Genomic DNA, 21281 nt, shown 5'->3' on the forward strand with positions numbered 1-21281 from the left:
TATAGCAGCTAATGAAACGGAAGTCTCACCCATAGGCTTACTTCCGCGTTGAGGAAAAAGGTGGATACAATTATAAAAAAAGACCTCTAACACTAGCTTGCTCTATTCTTTTTCTATTCTTTATTTCTTTTTCTATTTTCTATTAAATAATTATTTTATTATATTATTTAAAAGCTACGTGTGCTGCGTTTAAGCTAACTGAGACTTGAAGTGACATTAAGTGAAGTGACACAGCCAAGCATGGTGACCCATACTCAGAATTTGTGCTCTGCATTTAACCCATCCAAAGTGCACACACACAGCAGTGAACACACACACACACTGTGAACACACACCCGGAGCAGTGGGCAGCCATTTATACTGCGGCCGCTGGGGAGCAGTTGGGGGTTTGGTGCCTTGCTCAAGGGCACCTCAGTCCCTGGTTATGGTATTGCCGGCCCGAGACTCGAACCCACGACCTTAGGGTTAGGAGTCAAACTCTCTAACCACTAGGCCACGACTTCCCCAAAAAATGGAGCGCTTCACGGATTTGCGTGTCATCCTTTTGCAGGGGCCATGCTAATCTTCTCTGTATCAATCCAATTTTAGTATATGTTCCGCCATAGCAAGCACATATAACATATAACAGACTTGTTATAGCACTTATATATCATTGCTCTTTTGTTGTTTTTGATTGCTTCCAATGGTCCTCATTTGTAAGTGGCTTTGGATAAAAGCGTCTGCTAAATGACTAAATGTAAATGTAAATTGGCTGAGTCAGCTCAAGTGAGTACACGCCTGCGCATGCGTCGTCATATGACAGAAAGGTCGCACTCTAGACAGTCGTGAACGCACTGAAAACCAGTTGCCCAGGCTGTGGATTAAAGGTAATACTGTTTTAAGTAGTGTTCAGTTTCTTGTACAGACCGATTGTAAGGATGAAAGAACCTCAGATACTTTGATCTCCTGAGAACCAGATAATTCAAACATACACAGGCATCTTCGAGACATCCCACAGAGTGGAGGTGCAGGAAACGCCTCTCTCACATTTGTGTCAGTTCCTTTTCATCCCCTTCCTTCCCCTTACCCATCCTCCCTCCATTTGGTTCACTCAGAATGGTCAATATTATAATGTTCTATATGAATGCAAGTACATGTTTGGTATCATTTGAAATGTCTCAGTGCAACTGGTACAATGGTCTCAATCTTACAAAACTAAACTAAAAGATAATACAGATCCTAAGAGTTAAGAGATATTTTGCTTACTGTAATGGGAGTGCCCTTTCCCAGGGTCTTCCATGCAAATTACCTTCTGTTCCCTTTGAGGTGTAAACCACCCAGGTCTGGGACCTGGCTTAATGAAAATTCCAATTGTTTGTACATGCCTCCGTTTGGGGGATGTTTTATCTTGGTTTTGTATTTAAAGGATTGCAGCAAAAGGGTCAGGGCCTTCTGTATGAATGAGCCCATAGCTTGAAGTGTGTCCCCACACTTCATACTATGTATTTTTCAAAAAGCCAGGTATGCATCTTATTCTTGGATTTATCTTTGAGAATTTGATGTCTTTTATTTCTTTTTGGTATCTTTGAATTGGCTATTTAATTGGCATAATACATATTTAGCTGACTGATAATAAGTTGTTACATTTGATTCTATTTTGTTTTAGTTTGTAATTATTTTCTCAAGCAGATTAAGTGAAGGCGTATGTTACCACAAATCTGCATCTGGGGTTAATACATACTAAATCTCAGGTTAGATGGAGCATGGGGCACATCAGGTGAGATTATAGATTTCTGACTAACTGCTTGACTTTTGTTTTGTTGTTGTGAAGTTGCTTTAGATGTGGGGGGCTAGACAAAATACTATTGAAGTATTAGCATGGTTCGGGCATACTTAATAGTACTGGCCATAACCTCTGGTTTTTAATTAAGTAGTTATAATAACTATCAGGTAGAGACCTGCTCTCCCGCGGGAGTACCGCGGGACCCGCAGGACCCAGCGCAAACAAGTGCAGTGGGACAATGTTTGATGGGTGAATGCGGAAGCAGGCGGCAAGATATTATTGTGTACGGGTTGCAGGAAAATAAATTTACGGGACTCCCGCAAAGTGGAAATATCTAACAAAATAAAATAACTAGAAACAAATAAAATAAAATAAAAACGATTTACAGGCACGTGGTCAGAAGTTAACTCTCGCGTGGTTCATAGGCGCGGAACAGCCAAGCCTACCACACAGAGGCAAAATGTCTGCACCGCATGACTCAGGTGAATCGCTTAGTGCTACAGATATTAAGCTATTAAAGAAAGGAACATGCAAAACTACAAAAGCAAACAAAGGAAAATCTGATATTTGGAAATGTTGTTCAGTAGTATGCGATAGCGATGGAAAGCACCTTCCTTTTGTGAGCTGTGACAAATGCAGCAAAAAAAGGCTACTCACATACAGCAGTAATAGGCCCTAGGCTACTTTTCCTTTGAACATGAAATAAATCCAGGTTTATTATTATTATAAAATTTATTAGGCTATACTATAGCCTAATTATTATAGGTATTTTTTTTTTTTTTTATTTTAAAAATAAAATAATATATAAATAAAATAAATAATACTTTTTTACTGTATTTCTATGTTCTAAGTTCCTTGTTCGTGTTCATCCATTTAATTAAACGCAAAAAGAAACATTTGTTTATATTCCGTTTCTTTGTTTAATTTATATTCAACAGGGGAGCAAGTGAAAAAATAACAGAGTAGCAGGCAGAATATGCAAAAAAAAACTACTTATACGTTTACCCGTGGGATTTTGCGGGCAGGAGCGGGGCGAAACTTGATTGTTTGCAGGCGGGAGCGGGAGAAAATAACATATTTTTGCGGGAGCGGGTGGGAGCAGGACAAAATCTTGCGGGAGCAGGACGGAAAAATCTGTCACCCGCAGGTCTCTACTATAGGGGGCTAGGCAAATAGTACTAGCGTAACCACTAATTTGAGCTTTAACTAAGTTGTTACATGGGTGACTGTAGGGGGCTAAACAGAACCACTATTTAAATAATGGTAAGAATGGGCGACCTATTAGTTAGCCATAACCTCTGATTAATGATCAGACTAGGCATGGGCCGGTATGAGATTTTGACGGTATGATAAACTTAAGCAAAAATATCACGGTTTAACGGTATCACGGTATTGTTGTTACAGCTCTGAAATGTGTTATTTTGAAATGACTGGGTAATACAAATATATATATATACAGGTCCTTCTCAAAAAATTAGCATATTTCAGGTCTTTTATTGTTTTAATACTGATGATTTTGGCATACAGCTCATGAAAACCCAAAATTCCTATCTCAAAAAATTTGCATATTTCATCCGACCAATAAAAGAAAAGTGTTTTTACATACAAAAAAAGTCAACCTTCAAATAATTATGTCTTCAGTTATGCACTCAATACTTGGTCGGGAATCCTTTTGCAGAAATGACTGCGTTCAATGCGGCGTGGCATGGAGGCAATCAGCCTGTGGCACTGCTGAGGTGTTATTGAGGCCCAGGATGCTTCGATAAGCGGCCTTAAGCTCATCCAGAGTGCTGGGTCTTGCGTCTCTCAACTTTCTCTTCAACAATATCCCACAGATTCTCTATGGGGTTCAGGTCAGGAGAGTTGGCAGGCCAAAGTGAGCACAGTAATACCATGGTCAGTAAACCATTTACCAGTGGTTTTGGCACTGTGAGTAGGGTGCCAGGTCATGCTGAAAAACGAAATCTTCATCTCCATAAAGCTTTTCAGCAGATGGAAGCATGAAGTGCTCCAAAATCTCCTGATAGCTAGCTGCATTGCCCCTGCCCTTGATAAAACACAGTGGGACCAACACCAGCAGCTGACATGGCACCACCCCAGACCATCACTGACTGTGGGTACTTGACACTGGACTTCAGGCATTTTTGGCATTTCCTTCTCCCCATTCTTCCCTCCAGACTCTGGCACCTTGATTTCCGAATGACATGCAAAATTTGATTTCATCCGAAAAAAAGTACTTTGGACCACTGAGCAACAGTCCAGTGCTGCTTCTCTGTAGCCCAGGTCAGGCGCTTTGTTACGCTGTTTCTGGTTCAAAGGACATGCCTGTGCACGGTGGCTCTGGATGTTTCTACTCCACGACTCAGTCCACTGCTTCCGCAGGTCCCCCAAGGTCTGGAATCGGTCCTTCTCCACAATCTTCCTCAGGGTCCGGTCACCTCTCGTTTCTCGTTGTGCAGCATTTTTTTTGCCACACTTTTTCCTTCCCATAGACTTCCCACTGAGCTGCCTTGATACAGCACTCTGGGAACAGCCTATTCGTTCAGAAATTTTTTTCTGTGTCTTACCCTCTCGCTTGAGGGTGTCAATGATGGCCTTCTGGACAGCAGTCAGGTCGGCAGTCTTACCCATGATTGCGGTTTTGAGTAATGAACCAGGCTGGGAGTTTTTTAAAAGCCTCAGGAATCTTTTGCAGGTGTTTAGAGTTAATTAGTTGATTCAGATGATTAGGTTAATAGCTCGTTTAGAGAACCTTTTCATGATATGCTAATTTTTTGAGATAGGAATTTTGGGTTTTCATGAGCCGTATGCCAAAATCATCAGTATTAAAACAATAAAAGACCTGAAATATTTCAGTTGTTGTGCAATGAATCTAAAATATATGAAAGTTTAATTTTTATCATTACATTATGGAAAATAATGAACTTTTTCACAATATGCAAATTTTTTGAGAAGGACCTGTATATATATGTATGTATGTATTCCTGCTGGACACAGTATATTTTGTCTTTAAGCAACATTATTAGAAACATTAGAATTCGTTTTTTTTTCTCGATTTGTTTCCTAAAAAGAAAAAAATAAAGACTGACATCTTTATTTAACCTAAATATGTAATTACAGCTTTTTAATTTTAGTTATTACACGGCTCTGTGGAATACTTGATTCTGTAATGAATTATAAGAGAACTAACAAACTGGTAAGGTTTTAAAACATTTTCGCCTTAATTCTTTTATTTTTGCCGCTTGCTCGCAACTGTCTTCATGGAAGCTTTGCATTCAAATATTTCAACTCAAATCAATATTTTGCGTCTAATTATTTACTTATGTGACAAATAGCCGTGTCGGGGGTCTCACTGTCACACAAGAAGAAGACACAGTGCTCTGCTTCGCTCATACACTGTCACACAAGAAGAAGACACAGTGCTCTGCTTCGCACATAAATGACATTTTGGAAGATGATTGCATTGCAACGCAGTTTGTGCAAGTCCAGAACAGAGTTGCAATAAGGCAAAAAACGGCCGGTTGCCGATCGCGTAAAGGTCAAAGTATATTTCGGCCGTCCGCGCACCGTCAGCATTATGTTAATTTCATCATCAAGAGGGCTCGCGGACAGCAGCGCGCCCCGTGGTACTGTGCATATGTCGAGCTCATCCGTCTCGCTCATCTGCTGTTGAGTATACTTTTGAAAGCTGTGCAGACGTGGCTGTGTGCGAGATGGGAAGGAACGCTGAATGTGAAGACCCTGGCCGGGCATCTCCTTAAGTTCGGCCATCATGCACCTGACTGCTCGCTCGCACCAACAGGAGGAGGAGGGGTCAGTGTTACTCTCTACACTGCACTCAGCCTGAGGGATTCCTACTCTTTTAGTCTTTGAGGAGACATGGAAAACAGCGCATACCGCAGAAATGAGGTTTTATTAACAAAGTTCGGGAGGAGCACGTGCAGATAATTAACACAGGTGGAGAGCACTCAGCAATCAATGGTACGAGGTATATATAAAGCAGTCTCACCGCAATTCAATTGACAGTCTCGCAGCATCCCCCCACCACCCCTTCGCCACACTTCTAGTCCTAAACCACTTACATAAGGGGGAGTACTCTGGGTTCGGGCCGAACTCCAAGCTCGGAGCCCTCCCTCCAGACAGCACGCCAAATACATATTAAACTTTACCCCCTCAATTGTATGTAAGTGTGAACTCGTGAAACGGTATAATGGAAAATATCAGTGGTTTTGAAACCGTGACATTTTCAAATCGTGGTATACCTTGAAACCGGTAATCGGCCCATGCCTAGATCAGACTAGAGAGTTTGTGATCATGGGGTACACATACATCGGCCGGCGTGATACACCCTGAGTGACATAGATTCCTAATGAATGAGTAAATATAAAGTAAAGAATGAACTAATCAAATCTCAGAAGAATTATAATACTTAGAGACAGACAAACAACCAATTTGCCTTTCAACCTAAATTTGAGGTCATTCTAAAATGGAGTCAGATTAGAATTGAACTATAAATTGAATAACTTTGCGCGCTGAAAAGGCCGAAGACGCAAGAAACCTTCAGTCAGCACTGGATACCTTCATGGGCCAAGTGCGTGGACCTTACACGATTGTTTCGCTTCATTAGACCTCAATGTATTGCAGGGGGCCACGGGTATTGATTTGGTCTTGTTTTTACTGACTCAGTTCAACATGCAGTTCAACATGATTGCATAATTTACATTCAATTCTGTCTGTTGTTTTAAAATTTGATTCTCTACACCACCCTTATACTTTGTGTGTGTGTGTGTGTGTGTGTGTGTGTGTGTGTGTGTGTGTGTGTGTGTGTGTGTGTGTGTGTGTGTGTGTGTAGTACAGTAATTTCATCTCCACCTATGGGCAGTAAAAAGAATCCACATGACAAGACAAACAGTTAATGCAATTATACATTATTGTATTGTCAGTACACATCTTGGCAATTATATTGTATTTCCTTATTAGTCATATGTTTCACCCTGCAGAACTAATTATGGGACTGATTTTTATACTCTTGATGAGAAAAGTACTGTCTAAACATGTTGACTGATTAAGGAAATAGATATATGCACATTTATCATGATCTAAAAAACAAACCAAAAAAAAAAACAACAATAAATATTTGTTTTTAATTATTGGTCACCAGTAAAGAATTCTTATAAACGATTATTGCATATATTCTAAAATAATATACACTTATGACATTATTTGTATAAGTATTAAGTCATAGTTGTTATCATGACAAAAGAAACAATAAAAATCATCTTGTTTTGCTATATTTTATTGGACAATTGCTTTGATGTGTTCTGATTCTCTTCCACTTGGTAGATTTTCCAACGTGATCTCATGATAATTCATATGTATTTTACGTAAAATGTCGTTCTACAAAACATACATTTACTTACCTTTTTAGCACTAAAACGTACAATTACATATTTTCAGCATCTAAATGTACAAATATTTATGTATTTTCAGCATTTAAATGTAAAACACTGACATATTGACGACTCCTAAAAATGAATCCTTATGAATATTGAAATCGCTGCATTAATTAAGAAACCCTTACTAAACAGACTTCATACTTTCACATAAATTACATTTTGGAAAATGATTGCATTGCAACGCAGTTTGTGCAAGTCCAGAACAGAGAGTTGCACTAAGGCAAAAAACGGCCCGTTGCCGACCGCGTAAACGTCAAAGTATATTTCGGCCGTCCGCACACTGTCGGCATTACGTTATTATCATCATCAAGAGGGCTCGCGGACAGCAGCGCGCCCCGTGGTACTGTGCATATGTCGAGCTCATCCGTCTCGCTCATCTGCGGTTGAGTATACGTTTGAAAGCTGTGCAGACGTGGCTGTGCGCGAGATGGAAAGGAACGCTGAATGTGAAGAGTACCCTGGCTGGGCAGCTCCTTAAGTTCGGCCATCCTACACACACGCAACTGACCGCTCGCTCGCACCAACAGGAGGAGGAAGGGTCAGTGTTACTCTTGTAACCTTATGTTGAATTGGTAACCTTATGTTTAATTCATTATTTTATTTTACATTTTGTCAATTCATGGGTTATATATATATATATATAAAAAGAAGAATAAGAAATTTTGGTGAATTTGTTTAGTAAGATTTTCGTGTATTTTCACATGTCTTATGCAAAGTTTTATACATGTTTTGTTAGGAAGATATTTGGTGCGCCTGCCCCTTTAAGGCAGAGCGCACTTGAAAAAAAAAAAAAAAAAAGCGCGCTTGGGGAAAAAATAGGATGCCCAAACGAGAGTGTTGTGTGTCCGGCTGTTCATGCTGTTAGGCCGATGCTTCTGATTAAAAGAAGAAACGTGAATTATCACCATGGTAACCTGTGTTTTATTTATGTTGTGCAGACAAAATTTAAGGGTTACCGACTGGCGGCAGCAGTGTTCAAGTTCAAGAGTTTCTGGAAATTTCTCGGCTGAAGCATTCGATTACGAAGATGTATTTTTAATACACCGTGAAGGGTACTGGTGAGTGCACAGTGACCAGTCATCAGATTAATTAAAGTGGATGACGTTACTACTCGCTTCATTACAAGTTCAACAGCAGCTGCGCAGTGAAAATGTCTACCGATTCTTGCATGCTCCCCGCACGTACTCCGTCCTCTAATGAGAGTGATAGTGATGAAAGTGCACCTACAGCTGAGGGCAGAGAGCACGCAACTTCTGCAAATCGCACTACAAGATTGCTGCACTTTAAAGTCGATCTACCACCATGTTTTCATGGAGATGGTAGGGATAAAGACAGTTTTTCTTTATGGAAAGCCCGTTTAGAGCTTGCAGTTAAGGCCTGTGCGGAAGCACAAATGCAAGATTTGGCCGCCATTTTGCTTACAAGGTTGAGTGGAGATGCTTTAGCTTACTGGCTCTCCCTGTCTCCTGACATACAACAGAACTATGAACTGTGTGTTGCTGCATTAAATGATGTTTTTGGGAGGAAACAATTTTTGCTGAATTTTCAAAACTTTTGTGAACGCCAGATCACGTATGCCCAAAGAACCTTTGGAAGTATTTGCAGCTGAGATCACAAGATCCAAGGTTTTGGAAGCATTTCCAAATTATGGTGAGTCCGCCATTGCCATGGAAAGATTTAGACGGTTCGTAGCTGGTCTTGATCCTGTCCTCCAAGCAAAATGTCATGAACATGGTGCTACTACCCTAGAGGAAGCTTTAGCCATTGCTTGTAAGTGGGAACGGGCACAGGAAGTTCTCAGACTTGCACCTCTTCCCCCTCTGAGTTAAAAAAACCAGCCTGTCACCAAACTAATCTACCACCTTACCCAGTGAATAGCTTTCAGCTATGGTGTCCACAAAGACCACGGCATCTGGGGACATTTCTTCTGAAATCATGACTGCGGTGAAACAATTGACGGCTGATGTTAAGGCTCTCAGGATGGAAGTGAGTCAAATGAAGAGGCAACACGTTTCCACCAGACAGAGAGACTACTCATCTGAACGGGGAAGAGACAAGCAACGTTACTCTCCACTTTCATCTCCTAGGAGATATCCATTGTCACCGGCGTCTTCTCCACATGGTCAAGATGAGCCTTACTCCTTCATCCACCGAGACAGTGACAGATGTCGGGGCTATGGAGAGCGTCAGTCACGTTAGCCCATCTCCATACATCAAGATCGTCACATCAGTGCTTCTCCACATTACAGAGATCGTCACGTGAGCCCATCTCCACATCATCAAGATCGTCACATCAGTGCTTCCCCACATTACAGAGATCGTCACGTCAGCCCACCTCAACCTCATCGAGATTATCGCACCAGCCTGTCTCCACAATTTGCTGCTCAACATGCCAGCCTTACTTCTATTCATCGTAACCAATGTGTCAGCTCGCCCCCACCTCAACGTGATCGTTTTAGCAGTCCAACCTCTGATCATCGAGATCATTGCTTACACCACGCATCCTATCATCATGATCATCATATGACAGAATGGCCCTCCAACAATTTCTCTGGCGAGATATATGGCCTACGATCTACCCTCGTCTGGTGATCATCATGTGAGTTTCGTTGAAGAGGATGTTGATCTTCAGGGAAACGGCTGGTAGCAGGTACTATGGGCCGGGTATCTGCTGAGACTATGGTTGGGCCCAAACAAACTGAACCGGTTAATCCTGTCATTCCAATGCCTTATGTTTTTGCTATCATTGAGAACATTGCCATACAAGCATTTGTAGACACAGGTTCAGAAATATCTTTGATCAGTGAAACATTGAGAATGTCAATTCCCTCTCTAACAAAAAAACCTATTCAGAAATCCTTTCTTTTGGCAAAATCAGTAACGGGTGACTATCTTGACACTTTGGGTATGTTGCCCATTACTATTAGGCTGGGTGAGGAAGTGTTCTCACATGATGTTTAGGGTGGTTAGGAATGCTACACAGCCAGTTAACCTTGGGTGGGATTTTCTTAGCTAACATCATGCTGCAATTGACCTCAGAGAAAATCATTTAAAATTGTGGAACTGGACAGTTCCTCTCTTGTGTTCACAGGAAATAGAAAGGAGTAGTGCCGTGACTTTAGAGCCCATTCTGATCCCTGCCAGGGTACAGAAAAAGAGGGAAAAAGAGTTCGCATGCAATTATGTTGGACTCTTAGATCCTGAAATTCAGTCAGTACCAGGTCTTTTTGTGGCACGTACAGTAACCTCTGTGAAAGCAGGCGTGACTTGTGTGCGAGCTATGAATCCAACAAACGAGGATTGCCATGTTCCCTGTGGCATAAGGCTAGGTGAGTTTCATTCCTTAGTCATGCAACCAGGGGAAGAATACACAATGCTGGAACCCAAAGTAGCTCAGATACAGACTCAAATTGAGCCCTGTCCAAAACCCAATGTAGACTTCAGTCAGTCTGCATTGGACAGTGCAGAACGGACTCAGCTAGAGACTCTGATTTACAAATATTCAGATGTTTTCAGTGCAAATGAGTATGACTATGGTCGTACTGATTTGGTCAAGCACACCATCCGTACTGGGGATGCACAGCCCATTAGGCAGAGGGCTTACAGAACATCCCCACATGTTCGAGCTGAGATAGACAGGCAAGTTCAGCAGCTCCTTTCCCATGATGTAATTGAGGAAAGTTGTAGTCCCTGGGCTTCTCCTGTTGGCTTAGTGAAGAAGAGAGATGGCAGTTATAGATTCTGCATTGATTTCAGAAAGCTTAATGCAGTCACTGTAAAAGGATCTTACCCCTTACCTCGTGCCTCAGATGCTTTAGACAGCTTGGCAGGTGCACGCTGGTTTAGCACAATGGATCTGTCCAGTGGTTACTGGCAAGTTGAGCTAGACCCCAAGGATAGGGAGAAAACCGCTTTCAATACAGGCAGTGCTTTATATCATTTCAAGGTAATGCCGATGGGTCTTACGAATGCCCCTCCAACTTTCCAACGATTGATGGAGCTGGTGCTTCGTGGACTTCATTGGAAGGTTTGTCTTGTTTACCTTGATGATGTACTGGTGTTCAGTCAGACTTTCAGCGAACATCTTAACAGTCTTGAGGAGGTTTTTAGTCGTTTCCGTTCAGCGGGTCTGAAATTGAAGGTTAACAAATGTCATTTTGCACGCAGTGAAGTTTCCTACTTAGGTCATGTTGTATCCAGCCAGGGTCTGCTGCCAGATGAAAAGAATCTGAACAAGGTCCGGTCATGGCCTACCCCCAGGACGGTCACAGAGGTGAGAGCGTTTGTTGGTCTATGCTCCTATTATAGGAGATTTGTCAGGAGTTTCGCTGTAGTGGCCGCACCCCTTCATGCTCTGACCCAGAAAGGTGCTGTCTTCAATTGGTCGAGTGAATGTGAGGAGGCTTTTAGGTCACTGAAGCAGGCCCTTACTAGTCCTCCCATTGTAGCTCACCCTATATTCACACAGCCTTTTCTACTATACACTGATGCTTCTCATGATTGTGTGGGTTCGGTGCTTGCTCAGATGCAGGATGGGAAGGAACGCGTAATTGCTTACGCCAGTCATGCTCTCACTCCATCAGAAAAGAGATGGTCAACTTATGACCGTGAACTGTGGGCTGTGGTGTGGTCTGTTCGACATTTTCGACATTTCTTGTCTGGGGCGCCATTCAAGATTATTACAGATCACAAACCGTTGTTAAATCTAAAAAAGGCAGCAGTTGATAATGATCCGACTGGTAGAAGAGCACGCTGGATACTTGAAATGGATGTGTATGACTTTACCATTCAATACAGGGAAGGGAAGCATCATAGTAATGCTGATTCCTTGTCGCGGTGTCCTAGCTCGCCTGTGACTGAAACGAAATCAGTGCAGTGTGTAATTCCCATCCATACCACTGCTGAAAAAGTCTCCTTTTTGTCTGAAGTGCCACTGGGTTGTGGAGTTCTTCCTGACGTGAGTCCGACACTGTCAGTTGATTTGACTGAATTACAAGCTCATCAAAAGGCTGACTTTTGTCTTAGTACTGTCATGGACTGGAAAGAGAATGGTAATCAAAGGCCCCCACTAGGCAGACTTGAGGAGGTTTGAGGAGCGCTGAGGAAACTCTGGCATGAATTTTCTAAATTATCAGTCCAAGAGGGTATACTGTGTCACAGAGTGAAATCATCTCCTCATAGCCCTCATGTTTACCAAGTAGTCTTGCCTGAGGTACTCATTCTAACAGCTCTTAAGTGTTTTCATGGGGAGAAGTTTAGTGGTCATTTGAGTGCTGAACGTACTTTGTTGAGAGCTAGGAAAATGTGCTATTGGCCTTACATGTCCCGTGATATTCAGAAATTCTGTGCTGAATGTGTATCCTGTCAGTCCTGTGCTTCCACCACTCCTCATGAAAGGGCCCTGTTACAGTCAATTCATGCAGAACGACCATTTCAAAGAATTGCCGCTGACATCACTGAGCTACCTGTTACTTCACTTGGGAATAAGTATGTTTTAGTTGTGATGGACTATTTTACCCGTTTTGTCAATTTGTTCCCTCTGAAGGATCAGCGTGCAACAACTGTAGCACAGTGCATTTTTGAGGATTACATTAAGCAGCACGGGGTTCCTGAGATAATCCATACGGACCAAGGTAGACGGTTTGAGTCAGATTTGATTAAACATCTGTGAAGACAATTAGGCATTGAGAAAACCCGTACCTCACCCTACCACGCCCAGTGTGATGGTATGGTCGAAAGACTGAATCGAACATTGAAAGACCAACTTGCCAAGTACATTTGTGAAAGTGGGGGTGAATGGGATAAATATCAAGTGGAACTGGCATATAACTCCAGTATTCATTCTAGCACGGGGTTCTCTCCTTTCTTTCTTGCACATGGCAAAGAACCACGGCTACCTGCAAATATCCTTCTGAACTATAGTCCTGCTGTCACTTCCTATACACCAGGCACCCCTGCAGACTATGCTCATGATGTGACCATGCGTTTGTCTTATGCTTTCAAAGATGCTGCTGTGCGGTCCACTGCAGCTAAACTTAATCAGAAACGGCAGTATGACAAAAATACATTTTTCCACCCGCATAAGCCAGGTGACATTGTATTTTTGGATGACCCAGCTCAAAAGCAGAATAAACTGGCTCCTAAATGGAAAGGGCCATACAAAATTCTGAGGCGAATGGACAAAGATAACAGCCCTGGGGTAACTTATGAGATTACTGATCCAAGAAATCCACAGTCGAGAAGGTGGGTGGTTCATCACAATCGCCTAAAACCTTACAGGGGTCCTTGGAGGGAGTTGCCTGCAACGCCCAGTTCAGGCTCTGATCCTCCTGTGTTTGGTAGTGCTGAGGCCCCTTCTTCAGTTCCCTTCTTCAGTACTGCATTGTCAGGTGCTTTACCCTTTCGACCCTCAACACCACCGTATGTGCCCAACCAAACTATAAAACAGACTACCACCAATGCAAAGACTGAATGTTCAAATCCAACTGCTTTGTTGACTGAAACTGAAAGTGCGCCAAGTCCCAGTGTTCCGGCCTCTATGGCCCCGGAGAGGGCTATATTGCCTTCAGCAGACATACCTCAATTAACCCGTAGTGGCCGTATAGTTAAAAAACCTGAAAAGTTTAAAGATTTTGTTTGTTAATAAGTTATGCACATATTGGTTGACTGTGCATTGTATTTTTTCACTGTATTTTCACTGTAATGGATAATCTATATAACTGTATTTTTTATTGTGTTTTAAATGTGAAACGTGAATTATCACCGTGGTAACCCGTGTTTTATTTATGGATCCACGCTGAAGAGACTGGAGTAGGTGCAGACAAAAAAAAAGGGTTACAGTGGTTATACGTTTTTTATTTTTGGGTATGTGCTGACTTCAGTCTTTGAGGAGACATGGAAAACAGCGCATACCGCAGAAACGGTATAATGGAAAATATTAGTGGTTTTGAAACTGTGACATTTTCAAATGGCGCTATACCTTGAAACCGGTATCGGCCCATGCCTAGATCAGACTAGAGAGTTTGTGATCATGGGGTACACATACATCGGCCGGCGTAATACACCCTGAGCGACATAGATTCCTAATGAATGAGTAAATATAAAGTAAAGATTCAAGAATGAACTAGAATAATCAAATCTCAGAAGAATTATAATACTTAGAGACAGACAAACAACCAATTTGCCTTTCAACCTAAATTTGAGGTCATACTAAAACAATTTGCCTTTCAACCTGAACTATAAATTGAATAACTTTACATGCTGAAAAGACCGAACACGCAAGAAACCTTCAGCCAGCACTGGATACCTTTGTTGGGCCAAGTGCGTGGACCTTACACGATTGTTTCGCTTCATTAGACCTCAATGTACGAATGTGCTGTTTTCATTCTAATCAAATACTGTCTGTTGTTTTAAAATTTGACTCTCTACACCACCCTTATACTTTGTGTTTGTGTGTGTGTGTGTGTGTGTGTGTTTGTAGTACAGTAATTGCATCTCCACCTATGGGTAGTAAAAAGAATCCACAACAAGACAAACAGATAATGCAATTATACATTATTGTATTGTCAGTACACATCTTGGCAATTGTATTGTATTTTCTTATTAGTCACCCTGCAGAACTGATTATGGGACTGATTTTTTACTCTTGATGAGAAAAGTACTGTCTAAACATGTTGACTGATTAAGGAAATAGATATATGCACATTTATCATGATCTAAAAAAACAAACCAAAAAAAAAAAAACAACAACAATAAATATTTGTTTTTAATCATTGGTCACCAGTAAAGAATTCTTATAAACTATTCTTGCATATATTCTAAAATAATATAAACTTATGACACTATTGGTATAAGTATTAAGTCATAATTGTTATCATGGCAAAAGAAACAATAAAAATCATCTTGTTTTGCTATATTTTATTGGACACTTGTTTTGATGTGTTCTGATTCTCTTCCACTTGGTAGATTTTCCAACGTGATCTCATAAAAATTCATATGTGTTTTATATAAAATGACGTGATACAAAACATACATTTACTTATGTTTTTAGCACTAAAACGTACAATACTTATGTATTTTCAGCATCTAAATGTACAAATATTTACGTATGTTCAGCATTTAAATGTAAAACACTGATATATTGACGACACCTAAAATTAAAGTTAAATTATTGAATTTTTGTTGAAAATTTACGTACAATACTGACATATTGATGACAACTATGAAATTATAACATTTCGTTCTGTTCTGTGTGATTTCTGCCAGCACCTCCTTTCCACGGAATAGGCCTACATAATGTTAAACAAGACTACACTTTAAAGGGATACTCCACCCCAAAATTTAAATTTTGTCATTAATCACTCACCCCCATGTCGTTCCAAACCCGTAAAAGCTTCGTTTTATCTTCGGAACACAATTTAAGATATTTTGGAAGAAAACTGGGAGGCTTGTGACTGTGTAAGGGAAACAGGTCAATTTAGCTCAAAGGGAATCATTTAAGATTTTAAAGGGAATTTGAACAGAATCACTGTTTCACGGCTGATCACTGAAACGGCCGGCGATTCATTGAACGAGCCGTATAACATCAACTCTGCTATGGATATTAATATCCAAAGTATAGTGAAAACACTATTAACTAGCACAGTAACAAGATCGGCAGTTTAAGACATTAACTTGTAAGCACAAAAACACAAGATAATTCTCTTTTCAATATGAATAAGGCTTTATTTGATAGATATAAGACATATAAACTAATCTAACACATAAGCACACGCATTCACACAAGTTGCAGGAAGATAGAAAGTTAGGAAAGGATGAGTTTAAGAGAATGAAAATGTGTGAAATCCCAAGTTTACAGCAATATGTGAAATTGCATAGACATGAACAACCATCAATCACTTAATTAACCCTCGCATTGAGTTCCTCAATTAGGTTAAAATTATATTAGATACACCAGTACAGATCAGAGTCTGGAGGTATGTTACTTGCAGTGCCTGTGTAAAGGGGGTTCCCTTTGTTGTCATCGAAAAGGGGGTTTCCCGAGGTTGCTGATTGGCTGGAAGTTCAGTAGTCGTTGAAGTGACGTCTTGGGAAGCCCGTGGTTGGGCGTTGGCTGACAATGTGGAGTTGTGGGCTGGTGGTTGAAGTTTAACGTGCATTCGAGGCCAGATTCGGAGTTACAAAACTTAACTCAGAACACGAACTCTCAAACGGAAAAGAAAAGAAACCAAAGTAAAAGAATAGAAGTACAGTTTTACGAGACTAGGCGGTGTTTCTTCTCAACGTGGCTAAGTATCAGCAGGCGTGCAGGCCGAAGCACGCTGGAACAGCGCTCAAAGAACGCTAAAAGTGATGACAAAAAGCAGCAGCTGAACAGCCAAAGCAAAAAGCAAAATTTGATGGTGTCCTGAGTATTAAACTGGCCTTTTGGCCACACCTCAAATGTTGTCTTGACCAATTAGATATTGTTTTTGCTCAGGGTGTTGCGATGTTTGTCCTACCCATTCATAAATCATATGTTATCTTATCAATCATGTGGTCCGAATCTTCCTGCTTTTGCAGGGTATAATTTTGGACATGATTCCTATGATAAGAATATGATACATTTGACAAATAACTGATGGTCAGAAACGTTTCAAGCAAGAAGATTCGAACACACACATACTTAACATGAATATGAATACTTAAGCTATTCAATAGTTATTAAAAAGACATACACAATAAGTGATTAGAGACATGATTTCATAAATGATATGGAGTTAAGCAATGGACTGATATTCCTTTAGATTTCCTTCCTCTGTAGATCAACACAAAATGAAGATGAAGACAGTTCTCTGCTTTTCTTTGACATAAGGATGTTCTGTGAAGACCAGAGGTTAAAAGGTCCCCTTAGGAATTTCAGTCTGGTTCTGCTAGGTGGGGGGGAAGTCAATCCAACGTTCTTGTTTACTCTCATTGGTTTACATGTGATGGTCAGGCTGTGCATCTCTTTGACCATCAATCTGGATTACTTGCCCCAAATTTGACGATCTCTTCTCTGAACTGAAATTGTCAATAATTTTCTAATGGTGTTAATGTTGAAAGCTGTTCTGTGAAAGAGTTGCTTGGTTATCTTGCTTCAGACTGTGGTGCTAGGAGTTAATTTACAACATCCTGTTGCCTTTCTGTGGTATTCGGCTCCTCATGTTTCAACCATGCTCCCGATCGAATCTTTAATTTGTCTGGTTCGGGTCTGATACGCTACAACTGTCCCATTGACTGCCAAGTAAATTACACTATCAAGGTCCAGAAAAGTATGAAGACATCATCAGAATAGTCCATCAGCCATCAGTGGTTCAACCATAACGTTATGAAGCGATGAGAATACATTTTTTACGCGAAGAAAACAAAACTAACGACTTTATTCAACAATTTGTCTCCTCTGTGTCTCTTGCCTCACCGTAGCGCCATTTTGGAGAAAATCTGCTGGATGCAAGCAGCTTACGCTCATCTGTGTCAGCCGCGCTGCACGGATGTGCTGTTTTCATTCTAATCAAAGCGAAATACACATAGAAAACATATCCTTGTGTCGCGGCTGACACAGAATAGCATATGCATTTTGTGTTCAGTGGATATTCTCCAAAATGGTGCTACAGTGATGTGGAGAGACACAGAGGAGATATTCGGCGATCATCTCCATCCCGAGCAGTGAGTCCAGTGACCGTAAACAGCAAAGCCCGGGCTGTCTGACACGCTCTTTACAAATTCAAGTGTTACCGCTTCAAATGACAGGATTTACGACAGGATAATTGACCGCTCATTGGCTCTCACCTGCATTCATCACAGATTGCGACATGCCGTGTTTCTGGTGAGGTGTCTTTGAATGATGTGCGCATGACTTCACGGAGTGGATCAGGAAAATAATCTGGATAAAATTTTCAGCGATTAACTACATCAATTCTGCTCTGCACCTCACAAACCTATTCCTCCAGAGAGGCCTGTGACTGCAATGCATCGTCATTTGGATTACTTTTGGTACTGCTTTTGACATTTTTGTAATAAATAAATGATTGTAGCTTAAAGGAGAAGATATTAACCAAATTAAAATTTGCTGTTAATTTACTCACCCTCAGGCCATCCAAGATGTGGGTGACTTTTTTTCTTCAGTAGAAGAGTTAAGAAGAATTTTAGGTGAAACCATTGCCCTTGGTGATTCATAAAATGCAAGTCAATGGCTACCGGTTTTTGAGATTAAAAAAACAACAACAACATAAAAACAAGACCAAATCAATACCTGTGGCTCCTGGCGATACATTCAGGTCTAATGAAATGAAACAATACGTCTGTACAAAAAACTAAAGTACTTACAACAGTATTACCTTTAATCCACAGCCTGGACAACCGGCTTTCAGCGCATTCATGACTGTCTAGAGCAAAACCTTTCTGTCGCATGACGACGGATGCGCGGGCGCATACTCACTTGAGCTGATGACGCTGTTTGTCTATGAGTGAGAGAACGCGTGTGGAGAGCTTCAACAACAGAGCTAACGTTTAAAGTTCACAAAGTAAAAGTTACATTTGATTTCGATGTGACAGAAGATGACATGGAATTTTATGCACAGCCGTACTTATTCGAACCAGAATATACCGACCAAGAACTGAGAGAGATGGAGGAAGCAGCAGCTGTGAGGTGTCTTTGAATGATGTGCGCATGACTTCACGGAGTGGATCTGGAAAATAATCTGGATAAAATTTTCAGCGATTAACAACATCAATTCTGCTCTGCACCTCACAAACCTATTCCGCCAGAGAGGCCTGTGACTGCAATGCATCGTCATTTGGATTACTTTTGGTACTGCTTTTGACATTTTTGTAATAAATAAATGATTGTAGCTTAAAGGGATAGTTCACCCAAAAATTTAAAATTTGCTGTTAATTTACTCACCCTCAGGCCATCCAAGATGTGGGTGACTTTTTTTCTTCAGTAGAAGAGTTAAGAAGAATTTTAGGTGAAACCATTGCCCTTGGTGATTCATAAAATGCAAGTCAATGGCTACCGGTTTTTGAGATTAAAAAAAAAAAAAAACAACATAAAAACAAGACCAAATCAATACCTGTGGCTCCTGGCGATACATTGAGGTCTAATGAAATGAAACAATACGTCTGTACAAAAAACTAAAGTACTTACAACAGTATTACCTTTAATCCACAGCCTGGACAACCGGCTTTCAGCGCATTCATGACTGTCTAGAGCAAAACCTTTCTGTCGCATGACGACGGATGCGCTTTACTGTTCTACTTAAGAAAAAAAGTCACACACATCTTGGATGGCCTGAGGGTGAGTAAATTAACAGCAAATTTTTATTTTTGGGTGAACTATCCCTTTAACTGACCTATCGGAAAGCCCTGCCCCCCTTAGTTACTGTTGCTACAAATGGAGCTGCTCACTTTCTTACAATGGCAGCTGTCATTGTGAAAACCTTGTCCCACGATGTTCTTGAACAATTTTGGACACAGAAGGACCACCATTCAAGTGGGAATTAACTATGCCATTGTAGGGGATCTACATTTTCTATTACGTGGAGACTTTTATTTTGATTTTGGACACGGGCTCCGCCATGTGGATGCTATAGTAGCACCTGAGCTCATGGAGGCTGTGGATCTGAGCAGCTGCGAGCTGAAGAAGGTCTTTGGGTAATTTTATGACGCTAATAGGGTGCGTTAGACCCGGGACCTGCATTACAGTCGCACATCGTTGTATCGGAGTCGCCGGCCGTTTGATGACTGTTATTGAACGTGTCGGGATAGTTTTTATGACGTGTTTGCACATGAAGCGGAAGAAGTGGGCCTGATCGCGCTAAACAGTTATGTTCTGTTTCGTGTCCAGTTGTTTTTGTTCAAACTAATTTAATTCACGATGGATGCAGTTGCTTAGTGTACTAGAAGAGTTCGCTGAAGCATCGAGAGGTGCTGTATATTGTTTGTCTTCCAATCTGATCTCCGTCAGCTGGGGGATTGAGCCCTCGTTGGATCGTGTTGAAGCAGTCAGGATCGCGAGGAAGGGTAACGATCGCTGACAGTCAAAGAGTGAAGAAACATTACCCTGCCATCCATAGGACTTCATTCTGCATCTCATCCTCAACCAAAGAGTGGTGATGCACATTATTTACTTCATTTGATTCTGTATGCTGGTAAGCTAGCCATTGTTTTCTCTCCTGTGATTGTAAGAACTGAACTGTGTACAAGTGAATTATCCTGCAAGGGGATTCATATATTTCATTTTTCTTGCACTTGGAGGGGGAAACTCATGAAACTCTTTTTGACTCGTGAATTTGTGAATGGACTGGAAATAATCTTTCTTTTTTTTTGTCCTATTCATGGAAGAAAACTTTTGAATTCTTGAACTGAATCAAAGAGAACTTTTGTTTTTTGTTTCTTTTAAAAAAAAAAACTGATGTGAATCCTGACGTGAATTTTTTTGTTGAAGAATCTGAGTGAGCAGGTTGTTAAAGTGAAACCCTTTACCCTGTGGATAAAACAGAAGGGACACTGATTGTCATTTATTGTACAAAACTCAATTGAGAAGGTTTCAGAGTTGTTACTTTACTGTCTTTATTGTTTTCTACATTTTTATTTCCTTTTCTGTTGATTGCATTCAAATTTTATTCACTCCTTTAAAAAAAACGAAGGAATCATAGTTCCATTAACTTAAATAAATGTCAATATATTTAAGTTGAAACCGGTTTTGACTCACTTATACTAAGGACTGGGGGCGTCTTACCTGTTCTGTTAGATCTGGGGAGAGCGGGTTTGTAGTTAGTTATCTTTATTTCCTGAGTTTTCTGCACACACTGGTGGCTGCCGTGTACTAAATAAATCCTGAAGCCCACCTCACCACGTCTTTAGCATTTCCACATTGCAACACAACAGGCACCACATACAAGAGACCCTTGTACAAAGACTAAAAGCATTGGGTGGGGGGACTAGGATCCTGTTTCTCACTCAGTCTTCCTTAGATTAAGTGCTATATCTCCCCCACAAGGCGGTGGCATATTCCCCTTCGCCACATATTGGCGTCACGAACA

The 21281-nt window shown here is 40.9% G+C and overlaps 1 non-coding gene across 1 annotated transcript; it reads right to left on the reverse strand.

The window, feature by feature from the left end:
* Positions 1-505: 505 nt before the first annotated feature.
* On the reverse strand, positions 506-612 carry LOC122135052. Its single transcript, XR_006153288.1, has one exon. It is a non-coding gene; the product is annotated as a U6 spliceosomal RNA (small nuclear RNA).
* Between the last annotated feature and the right edge of the window lie 20669 nt (positions 613-21281).

Source organism: Cyprinus carpio, chromosome A22 (assembly GCF_018340385.1).
Source record: "Cyprinus carpio isolate SPL01 chromosome A22, ASM1834038v1, whole genome shotgun sequence".
In the NCBI taxonomy this organism is placed as follows: domain Eukaryota; kingdom Metazoa; phylum Chordata; class Actinopteri; order Cypriniformes; family Cyprinidae; genus Cyprinus; species Cyprinus carpio.